Source organism: Hyaena hyaena, unplaced genomic scaffold (genome assembly GCF_003009895.1).
Source record: "Hyaena hyaena isolate Hyena2069 unplaced genomic scaffold, ASM300989v1 scaffold_478, whole genome shotgun sequence".
Lineage (NCBI taxonomy): Eukaryota > Metazoa > Chordata > Mammalia > Carnivora > Hyaenidae > Hyaena > Hyaena hyaena.
In genome coordinates this window covers 679,053-696,589 of record NW_024081110.1, presented here as the reverse complement: position 1 = coordinate 696,589, position 17,537 = coordinate 679,053, and the positions used below count along the sequence as shown (strand labels likewise).

The 17,537-nt window shown below is 44.3% G+C and overlaps 1 protein-coding gene and 1 long non-coding RNA gene across 2 annotated transcripts in view; one reads left to right on the top strand and one right to left on the bottom strand.

The window, feature by feature from the left end:
- Positions 1-17,537, top strand: part of GGACT (gamma-glutamylamine cyclotransferase) — a 54,089-nt gene that overhangs the window by 29,206 nt on the left and 7,346 nt on the right. The gene's annotated exons all lie outside the window — the stretch shown is intronic.
- Positions 137-15,938, bottom strand: LOC120246661. The gene is made up of 3 exons (XR_005532099.1): positions 15,896-15,938; positions 15,358-15,487; positions 137-462 (listed from the first exon to the last, which is right to left on the bottom strand). It is a non-coding gene; the product is annotated as an uncharacterized LOC120246661 (long non-coding RNA).

The following is a 17,537-nucleotide window of genomic DNA, read 5'->3' as shown; positions in this document are numbered from 1 at the left end:
ATTTTAGGGCACTGTGTTCCAGGAGCAGCGTGGGCGCGCGCGCGCACACACACACGCGCACGCACACACGCACACACACACACACACACACACACACACACCTCGGACCAGAGTCTAGGAATAAACACAGATTACGTGAAGAAATGGAAAACTCCATAACAAAAAACCCGCAAGTCAAAGGCATCCAGTTAAGTCAGGTGATGATGACAGAGATCTAGGTCCTTAACTGGGAGGCTCACTAGGTGAAAATACTAGAAACAGGCATTTGTCAAACAGGCATTAGGTGCCTGAGGCCAAACCTGGTGCTCCATGTCCTTATTCAATCTCCTCAAGGGCCTGGCTGAGGAAGGGCTTTGTCATCCAGCCAGCAAATGGGTAATCCTGGTATGGCTGGAACTTGAACCCAGGGTAATGCCATCTTGTTTCTGGATATAGACTTGAGTTAAGCTCCCTGGGGAAAAGCTAAGAAAAGAGAATATAAAGAGACTTGTCAGCCATCTTCATTAAAATTGGAGCAGAAAAGAATGGATAGATCAGATCAGTTTGGAAAGAGAAGGCCTCAAATTTATGCACTCCTAACATATTGCAAACAAGCAAGGACAGGGGGTGCCTGGCCGGCTCAATCATGGACCACGTGATTCTCGAACTCCGGGTTCTGAGTTGTAGAGAGGACTTAAAAATCAATAAATTTTTAAAAACAAAAGCAAGTACAGTCACAGTGGATAAAGGGACTTTGTACAAATACTGATGTTTGGCAGGCCTTTAAAAAACAAGTTGGTTGTTGTCTCACTGATTATATGAGATGAGATCCACCTATTTAATGTTTGACATTCAATAATTTTTTTTTAAGTTCAGTGAAGTTTTACAAATGTGTATACTCATGTACTCACCACTATAAGCAGACACAGAACATTCTGATCAACCTGAAATGTTGCCTCATGGTTCTGTGCAGTTTCCTCTGTTCTACTCCCAGCTCTGTTTTCCGCCCCCAGGATTGGTTTTTCCCAAAATGTCAGTGGACACTCCTCATATAGCATGTAGCCTTTTGCATCTGGCTTCTTTCACTCAGCATATGCGTTTGAGATTTATCCGTATTATTACACCTATATTGTTCAATTTATGCATTCTCAAGTAGATGGACATTTGGGTTATTTCCAGCTCTTGGTCTACTGTGCATAGAATTGAGGTAGACATTCATGTACAGGTCTTTATATAGGATATGGAATTATTCATCTTGGGTATATTCCCAAGAGTGAGATTGCTGGGTTGTATGATAAATATATGCTTAATTTTTTAAGATTGTTTTCCATAGTTGCTGCACTCTTTTCCGAAAGCAGCATATAGTTGCAGTTGCCCTACATCTTTGCCAACACTTGATTAGTAATCTTTTCAATTTTACCCATTCTATGATGGTATGTTATTATAGTTTTTATTTGCATTTCCATAATGATTAATGACATTCAGCATCTTTTCATGTGCTTATGAGATTCATATATCAGTAGAGTGTTTAAAACTTTTGCCCATTTTACATGGGTTGTTTTTCTTCCTGAGTTTTCAGAGTTCTCTGTATATTCTGAATATAAGTAATTTATCAGATATATCCAGGTCTACCTTGTTTTATTGCACATCACTTCACTGCACTTTGCAGATAATTGCTTTTTTTTTTTTTAATTGAAGGTTTGTGGCAACCTTGTGCCAAGCAAGTGGACTCGTGCTGTTTTTCCAACAGCATTTGCTCATGTCTCTGTCACATTTTGGTAATTGTTGCAGTATTTCAGTCTTTTAATATTAAACAGCTGAACCTTTAACAATGCAGGGGCTAGGGACGCCCACACCCCCACAAATAGCTGAAAGTATGCATGTAACTTGGACTCCCCAAAAACTTAACTACTAATAGCTACTGTTGACCAGAAGCTTTACTGATAACATTAACAGGTGATTAACACAGATTTTGTATATTATGTGTATTCTTGCAACAAAGTAAGCTAGAGAAAAAATGTTATTAAGAAAATCATAAGGAAGAGAAAAAGCATTTACAGTACTGTATTTATCAAAAATAATTCAATTATAAGTGGACCCATGCAGTTCAAACCCATGTTCAAGGGTGAACTGTATTTGTTATCTGTGATCAGTGATTACAACCTGCTGATAGCTCAGGCAGTTAGCAATTTTTTTTTTAGTAATAAAGTATTTTTAAATTAAAGTATGTACAGTTTTTTAGACATACTGCTATTGCACACTTAATACAAAGTATAGTGTAAACATAACTTTTATATGCACCGGAAAACCAGAAAATTCATTCGACTTGCCTGATTGCATTGTTTGCTATTTTGCAGTCGTCTGGAGCCAGACTTGCAGTATCTCCAGCGTCTGTCTGTGTGTGTTTTGATGATGTTTTCCCCAGTCTGAGTTTGCCTTTCCATTTACTCATCAGAGCCTTTTGAGAGCAGAAGTTTTTGATTCTGATGAAGTCTAACTTATCCATGTTCTCGGTTTATTATTTGTACTTTTTGTGTCCTATCAAAAGCTTTCCTTCTAGAATTTTAGCTTTACAGTTTGTATACATTTTGAGTTAAGTATATGGAATGAGATACGACTTGTAGTTCTTTTTAAATTTTTTAATACAGATATCCTGTTTGCCAGCACCATTTATTTTATTAAAAAATTTTTTAATGTTTATTTATTTTTGAGACACCATGACAGAGCAGTAGAGAAAGAGAGGGAGACACAGAATCTGAAGCAGGTTCCAGGCTCTGAGCTGTCAACACAGAGCCCGATGCAGGGCTTGAACCCATGAACTGTGAGATCATGACCTGAGCTGAAATCAGATGCTTAACCGACTGAGCCACCCAGGTGCCCCCAGCACCATTTATTTTAAAGGCTGTCCATTCTTGAATTACCTTGGTACCTTTATCTATTTCTAGACTCTCTATTCTGTTCCATTGATTTTTTTTTTAACGTTACTTTTATTGAGATACTATTCACATACCATAAAATTCATCATATCAAAGTGCATATAATTCAGTGGTTTTTAGTATATTCACAAGGTTGTGCAACTATCACTACTATCTAATTCTCTAACATTCCCATTACCATGAAAAGAATATTCCATTGATATTTTTTCCAGCTTTGTTGAGATATAATTGGTGTATAAGTTTAAAGCATACAGTGTGTTGATCTGATACATTTTTAAAATTTATTTTAATGTTTATTATTGAGAGAGAGAGAGCACACATGCGCACATGTGAGTAGGGGGAGGAACAGTGAGAGGGGGAGACAGAGGATTTGAAGCAGGCTCTGAGCTGACAGTAGAGAGCCCCATGCAGCGCTAGAACTTACAAACCATGAGATCAAGACCTGAGCTGAAGTTGGACAACTGAACCACCCAGGTGCCCCAATCTGATACATTTCTATATTGCAATATGATTACCACCATAGTGCCAGCTAACACCTCTATCATGTCACATGTTAATAATTTCTTTTTTTTTTTTTTTTTAAGTTTCATGTATTTATTTTTTTGTGTTTATTTTGAGAGAGAGCACACCTGAGTTGGGGGAGAGGCAGAGAAAGGAGAGCAGGAGACTCCCAAGCAGGCTGTGCACTGTCAGCACAGAGCTCGATGTGGGGCTCGAACTCACAAACTGCGAGATTATGACCTGAGCTGATTCAAGAGTCAGATGCTTAACTGACTGAGCCACCCAGGCGCCCCTAAGTTTTATTTAAGTAACCTCTAACCCATGAGGGGCTCAAACCCGTGACCCCGAGATCAAGAGTTGCATGCTGTACTGACTGAGCCAGCCAAGCGTCCCTAGCATTTATTTTTTGTGGTGACAGCGTCTAAGATCTACTCTCTTAACTGTCAAGTATATAATACAGTATTGTTAACTGTATTCACAGTCTGTGCACTAGATCCCAAGAACGTATTCATCTTCTAACTGGCAGTTCGTACCCTTTGATCAGCATCTCCCCATTTCCCCCAGCCCCAGCACCTGGTAATTACCATTGCGCTCTCTGTTTCTACAAGTTTGGCTTTCTTACAGTCCACATAGAAGTAATAACATAAGGTATTTGTCTTATTCTGTCTGACTTTCATTTAATAAATGCCCTCAAGGTTGATCCATGTGGTTGCATACCACAGGGTTTCCTTCTTCTTCGTGGATGAATAGTATTCTATATATTACACACACACACACACATACACACATACACACACACACACACACACACCCGCCCACCCACCCACTAATCTTTGTTATCCTTTCATCTGTTGACAGACATTTAGGTTGTTTCCGTATCTTGGCTGTTATAATTAGTGCGGTAAACATGGGAGTGCAGATATCTCTTTGGATTATAACTGTGAGTGGGATTACTAGATGATATGGTAGTTCTGTTTTTAATTCTTCCGTGACGTAACTATGATCTACAATACTGTTTTCCACAGCTGCTGAACCAATTTATATTCCCACAACAGTGCACAAGGTTTGCCTTTTCTCTAGTCCTTGTCAACCTTTGCTATGTTACCTCATCTTTTTGGTCATAGTCATTCTGACAGGTGTGAGGTGATTATCTCATTGTTTTTTTTCTAATGTTTATTTATTTTGAGAGAGCACTCATGCTGGGAAGGGGCAGAGAGAGAGAGGGGAGAAAAAGTCCCAAGCAGGCTCCATACTGTCAACGTAGAGCACAAGAGTCAGTCTCTTAACCCACTGAGCCACCCAGGTGCCCCTCTCATGGTGGTTTTTATTTGCATTTCTCTGATGTTGAGCACTTTTTATCTATCTATTCTCCATTTGTATGTCTTTAGGAACATGTCTATTCAGTTCCTCTGCCCGTTTTCAAATCACATTTTTTTGCTGTTGTCGTTAACGAGTTGTATGAGTTTTTTAAAAAATATATTCTTTGGATATTAACCCTTTATCAGATATATGGTTTGCAAGTGTTTTGTCCCATTCCATAGGTCGCCTTTTCATTGTTAATTTGTGTGTGTGTGGGGGGGGGTTGTGTATGTGGGGGGGGGGGTTGCTGTAGAGAAGCTTTTTAGTTTGATGTAGTCTCACCAATTTTTGTGTTTGTTGCTTGTGCTTTTGGTGTCATACCTAAAAAATTGTTGACAAAACGAATGTCAAAGAGCTTTTCCCCTGTATTTTCTTGTAGGTATTTAAGCTTCGGTCTTAATTTAAATCTCTAATCCATTTCAAGTTAATTTTCAAGTGGTGTAAGGAAGTATTCAGTTGTATTTTTCTGCATGTAGCTGTTCAGTTTTCCCAACACTATTGAAGAGACTGTCCTTTTCCCATTGTGTATTCCCGGCTCCATGTCCAATATTAGTTGACCGTATATGCTGGGGTTTATTTCTGGACTGTCAATTCTGTTCCACTGCCAATGTGTCTGTGTTTATGGCACTATCATATTGTTTTAATTGCCATAGCTTTGTGGTGCAGTTTTAAATCAGGAAGTGTGATGTCTCCAGCTTTGTTTTTCTTTCTCAGGACTGCTTTGTCTATTTAATAGGGTCTTTTGTGGTCTGTACAAGTTTTAGGATTGTCCTTTATATTTGTGTGAAAAATGCCATTGGGATTTTGATAGAGATTGCATTGAACCTATATATAGCTTTGGGTAATATGGACGTTTTAACAATATTAATTCTTTCAATCCATGAACATGGGATATCTTCCCATTTGTTCATGTCTTCAATTTTTTTCATCAAAGTCTTACAGTTTTCAGTGTACTGATCCCTCACTTCCTTGGTTAAATTTATTCCTAGGAATTTTATTCTTTTTTTGACTTATTCTTTTTGTGGCTTTTGTGGAGTGGGATTGTTTCCTTAGTTTCTTTTCCAGGTATTTTGTCATTATAAAAGAAGACCATTGATTTCTGTGTGTTGATTTTATATTCTGCAGCTTAACTAAATGTGTTGATTAGTTCTAACAGTATTTTGGAAGACTCTAGGATTTTCTATATGCAAGAATTTATAGTTTGGATACAAAGACAGTTTTACCTCTTCCTTTCCAGTATAGAGCCTTTATTTCCTCATTTAGCCTCATTGCTCTTTCATTCTGTTAATGTGGTATATCCTATTTGTTGATTTGTGTGTGTTGAACCATCCTTGTATCCCAGGGATAAATCCCACTTGATTATAGCGTATGATCCTTTTTAATATGCTGTTGAGTTTGGTTAGTAATATTTTGTTAAGAATTTTTGCATCTGTATTTATCAGGAATATGAGTCTGTAGTCTTCCTCTGGTGTTGTTATTTGGCTTTGGTATCAGGTTAATGCTGGACTTGTAAAATGAGTTTGGGAGTGTTCCCATCTCTTCCAGTTTTTGGCTGAGTTTGAGAAGGATTGGCATTAATTCATCTTTAAATGTTTGGTGGAATTCAGTGAAACCATATGGTCCTGGGCTTTTCTTTGTTGGGAGGCTTTTGATTACTGATTTGGTCTCCTTACTTATTAACAGTCTGTTCATATAGTCTGTTTCTCCATTGATCTGTCTCAATACGTTGTATGTTTCTAGGAGTCTATCCGTTTTTTTATAGGTTGTCCAATTTGTTGACAGATGATTATTCATAGTAGTCTCCTGTGATCCTATGTATTTATGGTATCAATTGTAATGTCTTTTATTTCTGATTTTATTTACTTGAGCCTTTTTTTGTTCATCTAGGTAAAGTTTTGTCAATTTTATCTTAAAAAAAAAAAAGACCACTCTTAGTTTCATTAATGTTTTCTGTTTTTCTGACCTTTATTTCTGCCCTGATCTTTGTTATTCCTTCCTTCTGCAAACTTTTGGCTTAATTTATTCTTCTTTTCTTCCTTCCTGGAAGTCTGTCTTCTACTCTGTTACTATATGTGTTTTAAAAATGTAAATGCACATTTTATGAAAGTATAACATCAGAAAAGTGTGGAAATCATATAGCATGATGGACTTCATAATAGGAGCAGACCATGTAAACAGCACCCAAATCACGTGCCCTCATGGCTTTCCTTGGTGGTAACCACTGTTCTGACATCCAGCAGCAGAGGTTAGTCTGGCTGTTATTCACATTCATATAAATACCATCATTACAGTATGTGCTGTTTCTGCCTGACCTCTGTCACTCAGCATTGCTTGTGAGATTCATCTGTGTTGTTACATATAACTGTCCATTCATTCTCACTGCTCTGGAGTTTTCCACATTATGCCATACTTTATTAGCCTGTTTTAATTACTGCTGATGGGTAGTATCTGCATTTGGGGTATTATAAATGGTTCTGATCAGAATATGTCAAGCAGTCTTCCACTGGGGTTGCATTTAGGTAATTTTTAAAAAATTATTTTAATGTTTATTTTTTAGAGAGAGAGACAGACTGTAAATTGGAGAGGGCCAGAGAGAGAGGGAGACACAGAATCCAATGCAGGCTCCAGGCTCTGAGCTGTCAGCACAGAGCAGGACACGGGGCTTGAACTCACAAACCACGAGATTATGACTTGAGTCAAAGTCAGACACTTAACCGACTGAGCCACCCAGGCGCCCCAGGTAATTTTTTAAAACACAAATCTTAGCAGGTCCCCTCTCAGGCTTAACACCCATCACACAGGGCTGGAGAGCTAGGTCTCTAGTGATCTGGACCCAGCCTCCCTCCTTCCCCTGTGGTCCTGGCCTCACACTTATGCCCCAGCCCCCAGGCTGTCCTCCAGGCTCAAACCACCCGTTTGTCCCCTAGCCATCCCCTGACTGTGTCCACCTCTTTCCTGTTTCTCCTTGAAGACTCTGCTGTTCAGATGGTCACTCTCCTTCGGGACGTGCGATGCCCTGCTTCCCCAGGCTTGTCTCATCGGCCTCCCCACAGTGTGTCTTATAATCATCTTTTCATGTATCTCAGGTGCTTCGCACCTGGGACGGAGGTTCCGTCCACCTGGGCTGCATTGGTCTTGCTCCCGCTATGAGACCGGGCCCCGCTCTCTGAAGAAGTGTCTTTATTCCAAGACTGGAACAGTGAGAGGGAGAGAGAGAGAGAGATTCCTTAACTTATAGTTGAAGTCACTGTTGCAGTGATACAATGCCACATCTGCGTGAATTTTGAAGGACCAGCTCCTTTGGTAGCTGTTGCCTAGTGGGGTCCCCTCCTCCTTAGGAAGGCTGGGGGGTGGTGCACAGAGAGGAGGCTCTTTCTGGAGCTCACCTTCCTCCCCCTCCCCCCGCCCCTCTGCACCGTATGTCACGCTGGACAGCAGAGCCCATGGCTCCTGGTTGTGGGCACCCACTCGAAGGACCGGTAGAGAGTTGCACGGCTCCTTCACCGCGGGGGCCTCCACCGGGACGTTAACCTTTAGTTTGTGGTTGGTGAAGCGTGGCCTCAGGGGGAGGGGCATTGCTTTCTTCGTCATTTTGGAGAAACTCCTGAGATACCAGAAGACGTCTGGCAGGGGTGGGGAGATGGGCCTTCGTCCTGCAGACCACAGGCTGGTTGGTGCCAGGATGGAGGAGGGTGGAGGGGAGAGACACCTTATTTTCTTGTCTGGGTTTATATATACACCATGGCTTTTTGTTTGTTTGTTTTTAAATAAGAAAGTCCTTTGGGGCAAGGAAAATGACAAAGCTCCTATAAACAAAAAACTAAAATTCTTGGGCTGTTTGATTAGGAAAATGTTCAAGTAAAGTCATGGTAGCTTCCCTCAGTCCTTCAGTTTATTATGATTGAAAGAACGTTTATAACCCTAAAAAAACATATCCAGTAATGGAAAAACAAAGCTATTCTGTTGTTTTTGAAATAAGTTTGAAAAAGTGTTTAAACTGAATATAGCCGTAGCTCTTCTCTGATAACCATAAAGTAGTAGGAGATTTTTACATTCTGACGGAGTTTTGTTCTTCCAGGAATAGACTCTCTGTTGGCTTTTAAGTGCTTTTTAAAAGCCGAGTTTAGACCAAATTGTGCTTTCCAGTAATGTTTTGAGTCCTGGGATCCACCCCCGAACACCGGAGAGGCCCAAGTGTCAGGGGCCCTGAGGAAGGGTGGGGTGTTCAGCCTCAACGCCGCTGACTTCTGTCCGCTGGTCCGAGTGATAACAGAGCTTTTAGAGTGCGATTGGAAAAAACATTGGTGGGGGTTTCGTACATGAAAGGGTTGGATTCCGTTCAGTGCTTCCAGTTCCCTTGAAACCCAACACGTTTTTCTAGTAGTTTTGGACCCAAGGAGCTCTGGCTGCCATCAGCAGTGACCAGCTGTGTGTGTAGGACCCACAGGAATGTGAGTAAATGGCTCCATGTTGTGTGAAGTGTGTAAAAGCATGTTCAGTAACGTGGCCTTCATTTCCTCCCCGCTCCTTCTGTAGAATTCAGGCTTTGCTGCTCTCTCGGCAGTTTTAATTGAGTTGAACTCAGGGTAATGGGAAAAACACTGGGAAGGTTTGGGTGCTTTGGGGATAGGTAGGTAATCAACACCCCAGAAGGCTTAGTCTTCTGTGCTTTTATTTTTTAGAAGGCTTCTTTCTTTTTAAAACCTGTTTAGAAATGGAGATGTGTGTGTCACGTGTGCACCGGGCGCGATTCTTCTGGTGGCCAGGAGGCCGTTAACGTCCTGCTAGGTCTCCAATTCCTCCCCCCCCCCCCAACCTGGCCTGCCTTCCTCTGGGGCGCCAGCACCTTGGCAGGGAATTTGAACTGGATTTAACAATATTCTCAGCCCAGGTAATTCTGAAGGTAGATCTGTTTGTTACCAGAAAACTTGAGTCCTGAGTTCCAGAGCCCAGTGGGAGTGGAGTTTGGCTCATTGTGGATTCACTGTGGGCTGCCCGGGGCCGGGAGCCCTGGTGGTTTGCCAGTGCCGCCCTGGGCCCCTTTGGGAGTCTAGGCCGTGCTGCTCATCTCCCAGAGTCCTTTCACTAATTCATTCTGTCCCACGTCGTTCAGAGAGGCCGGTGATCTGCCTCGCTGTGGATCCCGGGTCCCAGGGCAGCTGAGCCCAGGGTGCCCACACCCCCCACGGCCACCCGCTGTGGCCTGGCCCCATGTGGCGGGTGAGGTAGGTCCCTCTGACAGGCAGCAGGGGCTTGGCTTTGACCTCTGACCTCCCAGCTCTCTGTGTGGTGCTCCTTCTGGGAGGCTTGTTTCTCCACAGCTGTGAACTACTATATTCAGTGGAGGGAGGGCTCAGACCTAGCCAGGAGGCCTCATCTGCCTTCCTAACAGTTTTTTTTACTCACTGGTAGGCCTGGTTCTAAAGTGGCCATCTAAGAGTTGTTTAGACACGTGTTTGTTCTCCTCTTTATAGAACAGTTAGCACACCACCTAAAAAAGCATGGCCTTGTGTGACATTTTGTAATAGTTCTGTGTTGCTTCTGACTCACTGTAAGTTGTGTTTCCAAGCTCCCCGTTTCTCCCCAAGGAAAGCAGAACAGTTGAATAAACCCATTTTGTTAATATAGCCTTAAAATGTTTCTGTAAAAACCTTCCGGTCGTACACCAAAGGACAGTCCCTCCCTTTCCCTCCGCCGCTTGTGGCCTGAGTTGTCACGGAGGGAAAACAAAGACCTTCAGGGGCATCCGAGATGCAAGTTGCCTGCCTCTCACCAGACACGTTGGCCACGTTGGCCCTTTTGCCCTGCCCGCAGACAGACACTGGGTTGGGACACGGCACAGGCTCTTGGCGCTTCGTCTTGACCCGAGGGTGTGTGCCAGGCAGAGCGGACGCGGCCGAGCAGCTGCCGGCATGTCGGTTACGAGCCCCGCTCCTCTCTATAGGCTCTGTTTCTTGTAGCCAAGGGTGGGAACCTCTGCCCGGTCAGCAGCGGACGGGCCCTGGGGGGTGGGGGGGCGCGGGGGGGGGGGCCAGGTCTGAACCCCAGCAGCTGATTCTCTGCACCTTTGGGCCCCGCTTCCAGGGCCGCCTCACCTTCCGGGAGCCCAGACAGCAGATCCAGAGAAGTCTGCTGGCCTCCTCCTGCACACTGGGTTCCAGAAAGTGACTGAGGGAGGCCACCACAAGTCCTAAATAAAAGACGGAAAGGGTCTGCCCCGACTGGGGACAGTGGAGCATGTTGAACTCAGGTAAGAAGATAAACTGCCAAGAGTAGTTGTAGACGAGAGGCCGGCAGACCGCGTCCCTTCTGTGATCTCATTTCATCTTTTCCTTTACTTCAGTTTTCTTTGAGATGTAATGTGTACATAAGAAAATTCATACATTACGTATGTGGGTGGGTGATTCTGACAAAGGTACCCCCGCCTTCCTACATTCAAAGCAAGTTCTGCTGGGAACGGGGTTTTGCTTCTCCCGGTTGACCCAGTCATAGACCTGTTACTTGTGCTCACAGAGTCGCACTGAGTCCCACGCTTCTGTGTCCCCAGGGCACCGAGAATGCCGTGTGCGGTGGGGCTGCGTGGATCTCGTCTGTTTGCTAGTGCTCATCAGAGTCACTTAAGCTCAAAGATAAAATTATTAATAATTCTGGGATGGTGGCCTCCGAGCGCCAAGCCCATGGTGCCTGGCAGACTGCAGGTCTCCGTAAACAGCTGTGGGTGCTTTCCGGGTGAGGGTATCAAGGGAGCCTGGTGTGCAGGGGTGGCCCGAGCCCCTGGAGGCCGGAGGCCGTGAGAGCAATGCATCCTCCCAGAGCCGGGTGAGAGCCTTCGGAGGGCAGGGCGGGTGAAGGCAGACACCTCTGCTCTGTCGGCTGTAACTAGGCACCGTGTTTAAGTCACTCTGCCCCTGCTTCCCCATCTGTAAAATGGGGAGAAGCTAGAGAATAGGGGGCTCTCCCATTGAGTGTTAACTTGAGAGAGTAAGTGAAGCATTTAGCACGGGGCCGGGCACGGAGGAAATGCTGTCAACCCTTGATGGCCGGCATTATTCATACTGTCCCCTCTGAGCCACAGGTGGGCTTTGTGGTGATGACTCTCCGCACCTTCTGGGCATCAGGCTGCCTCTGGCTGGTGGGGCCAGGCCTCTCCAGACCTTTCTGAGCCTCCTGCCAGGAGCCAGCAGCACCACCGCCCCGGCCGTGCCTGGTGTTTGCTGTTGTGACCCCGGCAACCCTGGCCAGGCCACCGGCCAGCCCGTTTCCATAGAGCCCATTCCCTGACTCGGCGTTTGGGGCCTTTACAGCTGCCCTTGCCAGACTTTCAGAGTGGGCCCAGGGGTGAGAGGCATGGTCATGTCTCCCTCGTTGGTCAGCTTGTGTTTTAAAGATGGTAAAATAATTGCCTTAAAATCGGTGTGGCATTCAAACCTCTCTTTGTGAAAGCGTCTAGTATGGCCAGAGAGTGAAAGCGCAGGGAACTGTTGCTGAGGCAGCATTCAGGGGGCCCAGTGTGGCATCAGGGACCATAAAGTGCCTGTTTGTTTCATGGGGGGGCGGGGGCAGCTGTGAGCAGAGACCCTCGCTTCTTGATTTCAAAGGCACCGCCGTTTCACCGGAGCCGCTCCGTTAATGTAAGAAAGCTGTTTTGCCATCAACGTTTCCGGGGTATTCGGTGGGGTTGGCGAGGGGTCGGCCAGGCAGGAAGCCTTTGTCGTTGCTGGAAAGAAACCAGCAAGCAGGAGAGTGGCAGCATCAAAGCGCCCACAGGATGCGGCCGGAGCCGTCCCTGGCGCGTCGCCCACCAGCCGCTCGGAGGGGAGAGTGACGTGACCTTCCAGCGCTTCGTGCTCCAGGCCGAGCTCCAGCTTAAAGTTCAAGGCATTTTGTTTTTTCACCTGTTTCCTACAGTTCTGAGAAACTTCTGAAGAATTAATGTGTAACTATATCAGACACTCGGGGGTTTTCTCAAGGGAAAATAATGTTACAGTTCGGGGGAGAAGCAGCCACTTGACTGAGATGCCAGAGTTTTCTGCAGAACAAGTGCCCTCCTCCAGCAGGCGCCCTAGCGCAGCACTCTTCTTGCCGAGATTCGGCCACACTTGGTGCCATCTGCTCAAGCGGCTGGTGGCCGCGGAAGGACTGGGGCGGCAGCTGCCTCTGCTGAAGTGGGTCCTCGGTCGTGACAGGGTGGCCTGGGTCTACGAGAGCCGATGCTGACCGCGGCTTCCTCGGTGGGAGGAGGTGGGAGAAGGCAGGCTGGGCGGATGCCTGCCCTTCTCTGGGGCAGGGGTTTCTGGAAACGTTGCGGTGCCCAGAGGCAGGGCCGGCTCCTAGGCGCTGAGCTTCGTGCCACCCAAATCCCGCCATTTCCCTCACCTTCTCGAATGCTCTTATTTGACACCAGGCAGTGAACAGTGTGAGTGGCTTGATGAATTATCTAAGAAAACATACAGATTTACTAACATTTCCTCCATTTCATTAAATTTTAATCCACGCGGGATGAATATTTTATGGAGGTGCCTTTACTTAAAGGTTCTTTTCATGTTAGAAGCTGGTGTCCATTGAAGTCCCTTTGCTGGTAAGTTTAAGGAGAGTTCACTGTTAGCCCTTTGCTTCCCCCGGTACGTGTGTTTCTAAACGTGGTCTCAGCCTTCGCGAGAGTTGCCGTTTGTAAACTAGCACAGTAACTCCTACTTACACCCTGCCTTTTACACTCTTACCACCAGGTGGCTGAGAAAAAAATTAAGCAGGAAAAATCCAACAATTATGGGAATGACTCGTAATCACTTTCAATTTCTGCCTCAGCAATGAAATATGAAACCATAGACGGGCTGTGTTTGAAGAGCGAAAATGCTGAGTAAGGGGTGGGCGTTGCCAGCGGGGCCAGGCCAGCGGGCCGCTTCCACGGGGGGCTCTGTGTTCCTAAACACTGACAGTGCTAAAGTAAGCAGAATTGCTGGAGTAAACGTTTCTGGGACTGTGCCTGTCCCCATCATTCCCAGCCAGTTGGGACAGGGGTTCAGTTTTGGGCTCTCTGATTCCCAAGCGGCCTTGCACGCGGTCCTGTGCACACCGGTAACGCTGGTGGCAGATGAGGTGTGTCAGGCCATTTAGAATCGACTCCTGCCAGACTGAACGTTAGCATCTCATGCATGCGTCTCTTTCATTGATATTGTAGGGAAATTCCTGCATGGCGACGGTGACATAACAGGGTCGAAATCACTTTTAGATGTTCTCTCCTAGACCCCATCTGTCAGCGGAAGGACAGCATCGTAGGACAGAAACTAACCCTCCAGCGCCTGCCGTGGCTCCGTGGCGTTGAAAGAGAGCGGCCGGTCTTACCCACGAATCTGAAACCCCACCGGTGTGCTCGTCTGTGCCTCACGTGGTGCTCAGCCTCTCCTGTGCTTTCCAGTTTGCCTTCAGTTCTCTAATTTATTAACTTTGACAAGTAACCTCTTGGTTGTACATGATTTTATTCACAATTTGTTTTTCTGATTCAAAGTGAACATGAGTGCCTTAATCCTCTAATGGGAATTAATTGCTTGTTTCAGTGCTTAGCTCTGATCCTTTTTCAATCCCCACAGGGATGAGTTTCTTCCGGAAGGATCTGTGTTTGTTCAAAACACAATCAGAAAGGTAATGATGTTTTTCTTTGAAAGGAGCCAGAAATGCAAAATGTTAATTCTTTTTTTTTTCCTTCCTTATATAAGTAGGAAAGGATACAAAAGATGAAATGTAGACTATTATAATTTGGTCATTCTAGCAGCCTACGTAGGAAAGGATACAAAAGATGAAATGTAGACTATTATAATTTGGTCATTCTAGCAGCCTACGTTTTTTCCTAGAAAATAAGTTTAATTTTTATTGCCAAGTTTCCTATGGGAAGAAGCTATCTTCTGCAGAAGCGACTGGACTGGTTTTTGAAGAGTCCAAGGTAACAACCTGTGGCCTAACCATGATCATTTCTGTGTAACAGCACCTTCCCAGGGATTCTTGGCTCTGAAAACTTATTAAGGCCCAACCAGTAATTGGTATGGCCTGATTCCCTCTCCCATTTATTATGTAGAATATTCATTTTTATAATTTTAGGAGGCTTCATTGAGAAGACTATAAGCCAGTAGATATTTTTATATGATCTTAATGAACGGGGTAGAGAACCTCAGAACATTCATTGGGTTCTGAGGCCAGGCACATGATCAGCCTTCAGTAGAGATGGGATGAACCCAGGTGTGTAAAATGGCTTTTCCCAAAGACCCACGGCTGCTACGTGGTGGAGGTGGGGATTCAATTCAGGCCTATCGCTGTGCCACAGTGTGTTTGCTTACACTCATCACACCCTGTGTTCTTGCCAGGCTGTCAGTGTCCTAGACGAGGCCTACCTGAGGGGACATACTTCACATTAAAGCAGAGATAGAGCCACTTCTAGAGGTCACTCTTCAGTTTCCTCTGGAAAAGCCCAGATGGCTCACTTAACAGCTGTGCATAAACTAAACTCTTGCATTTCATCCAGGCTGAAACATAGTAATGTAGGAGCCTGCAGGAAGGGGCATCCCCTTCTGCACTGCCGCCAGCTCCCCACCTGAATGAAGCACAGGCGTATTCCTAGTTAGCCCTGGCTGGGGTTCGGAGAGGATCTGATGCACGTAGTAGACTTTTTGCGAGTCCCATTGGCTGCAAGCCTCATAGCAACCCTCGGAGATTGGATGAACCTGTCAGGCAAACAACAGAAAGGAAAACTAAACCCAAAGCTAGCAAAGGAAGGAAAAAATAAAGATTAGAGCAGCGATAAAGCAGAAAATAGAACAACAACAGAGAAAATCAACAAAATTGACAAACTTGTAGCTAGATTTACAGGAAGAAAGAGAAAAGATATAAAAAACTAAAGTCCGAAATGAAAGAAAGAGGGAAAATACAACCCATTTACTAGAGATCAAAAGGATTATAAGAGAACAACTGTGTGCCAGTAGTTAGAAACCTAGATGAAATGGATGATTCCTAGAAACACACCCTACCAGGATGAATCGTGATGAAAGAGAAAATCAGAACTAATAACCAGAAAAGAGATTGAATCAGTGTTCAAAAACCCCTCAACAGAGACCAGAACCAGTTAATTTTACCAAATCTTTCCAAAAATTGAAGCGGTTGAGCATCTGACTCTTGGTTTCAGCTCAAATTATGAGCCCAGGGTTGTGGGATCCAGCCTTGGGTTGGGCTGAGTGTGGAGCCTACTTTGGATTCCCTCTCTCCCCACTTTTATGCACCCTCTCACTCTTAAGAATACACCAAGAAGGTAACAGACTTGTACACTGGAAACTACAGTACATTGCTGAAAGAAATTAAAGACAAATAAATGGAAAGACAGCTCATGCTCATGGATTGGAAGATTAAATATTGTTAGGATGCTCATACTAACATACCCAAATCTACCTAATCTACAGATTCAATGCAACTGTTATAAAAATTCCCAAAGGTACATTTTTGCAGAAATAAAAAAATCCATCCTGAAATTCATAAGGAATATCAGGCTACCCCAGATAAGCAGTGTAATCTTGAAAAATAACAAAGTTGGAAGTCTCATACTTCCCGATTTCAAAAAACTTCGTGCAGAGCCACGGTAATCAAAACAATACGGTACTGACATGAAGGCATATGTAGAGACCAATGGAAGACGGCAGAGTCCAGAAATCAACCCTTGCAAATGCTGTTAAGTGATTTTTGACAAGGGTGCCAAGACCAGTGGGGAAAGGTCAGTCTTTACAACAGTTGGAAAACTGGGTATCCATATGCCAAAGAATAAAGTTGGACCCTTATTTTACATCACATACAAAAATTAACTCAAAGTGATCAGTGACCTAACAGAAGAGCTAAGGCTATAAAACCCTTAGGAGAAAACACAGAGCAAAAGTTTGACATTCAATTTGGCAGTGATTTCTTGGCTAAGACACCACACTTGGGAAACAAAAGCAAATATACATTGGACAACACCAGAACTCAAAACTGTGCTTCAAAGGACACAACCAACAGAATGAAAAGGCACACTATGGAATGGGCGAACATACTTGTAATTCATGTATCTGACAAAAGATTAATATCCAGAAGATACAGAGAACTGAAACTCAGTAGTGAAAAACAATCTGATAAAAAGTGGGCAAAGCACTTGAATAGACATTCCTCAAAAAAAAAAAGATACTTGAATGACCAATAAACACATGAAAGATGCTGAAACATCACTAATTATGAAAATGCAAATCAAAACCACAGTAAGGTGCCACCTCACGCCACTTAGGATGGCCACTATCAAAAAAAGCAAAAGAAAAGAAAGTAACAAGCACTGGCAGAGACGTGGAGAAATTGGAGCCCTTGTGCTCTGTAGGTAGGAATGCAAAAACGGTACAGCTGCTAATGGAAAACAATATGGTGGTTCTTCAGAAAATGAAACCTAGAATAACCATATGATCTACCAATCCCATGTTCATGGTCGCATTATTCACTACAGCCAAGAAGTGGAAGCAACCCAAATGTCTTTTGGTGGACGGATGAACAAAATATGGTGAACACATACGATGGAGTGTTATTCTGACATATGCTGCATCACAGATGAACCTTGAGGACATTATGCTCAGTGAAATTAGCCACAAGAAGACAAACACTATATAATGTCACTTCTGTGAGGCAGCTAGAGTAGACCAGATGCATAGAAAAAGAAAGCAGCATGGGGTTGCCAGGGAATAGGGGGTTACTCTGTGATGGGTATAAAGT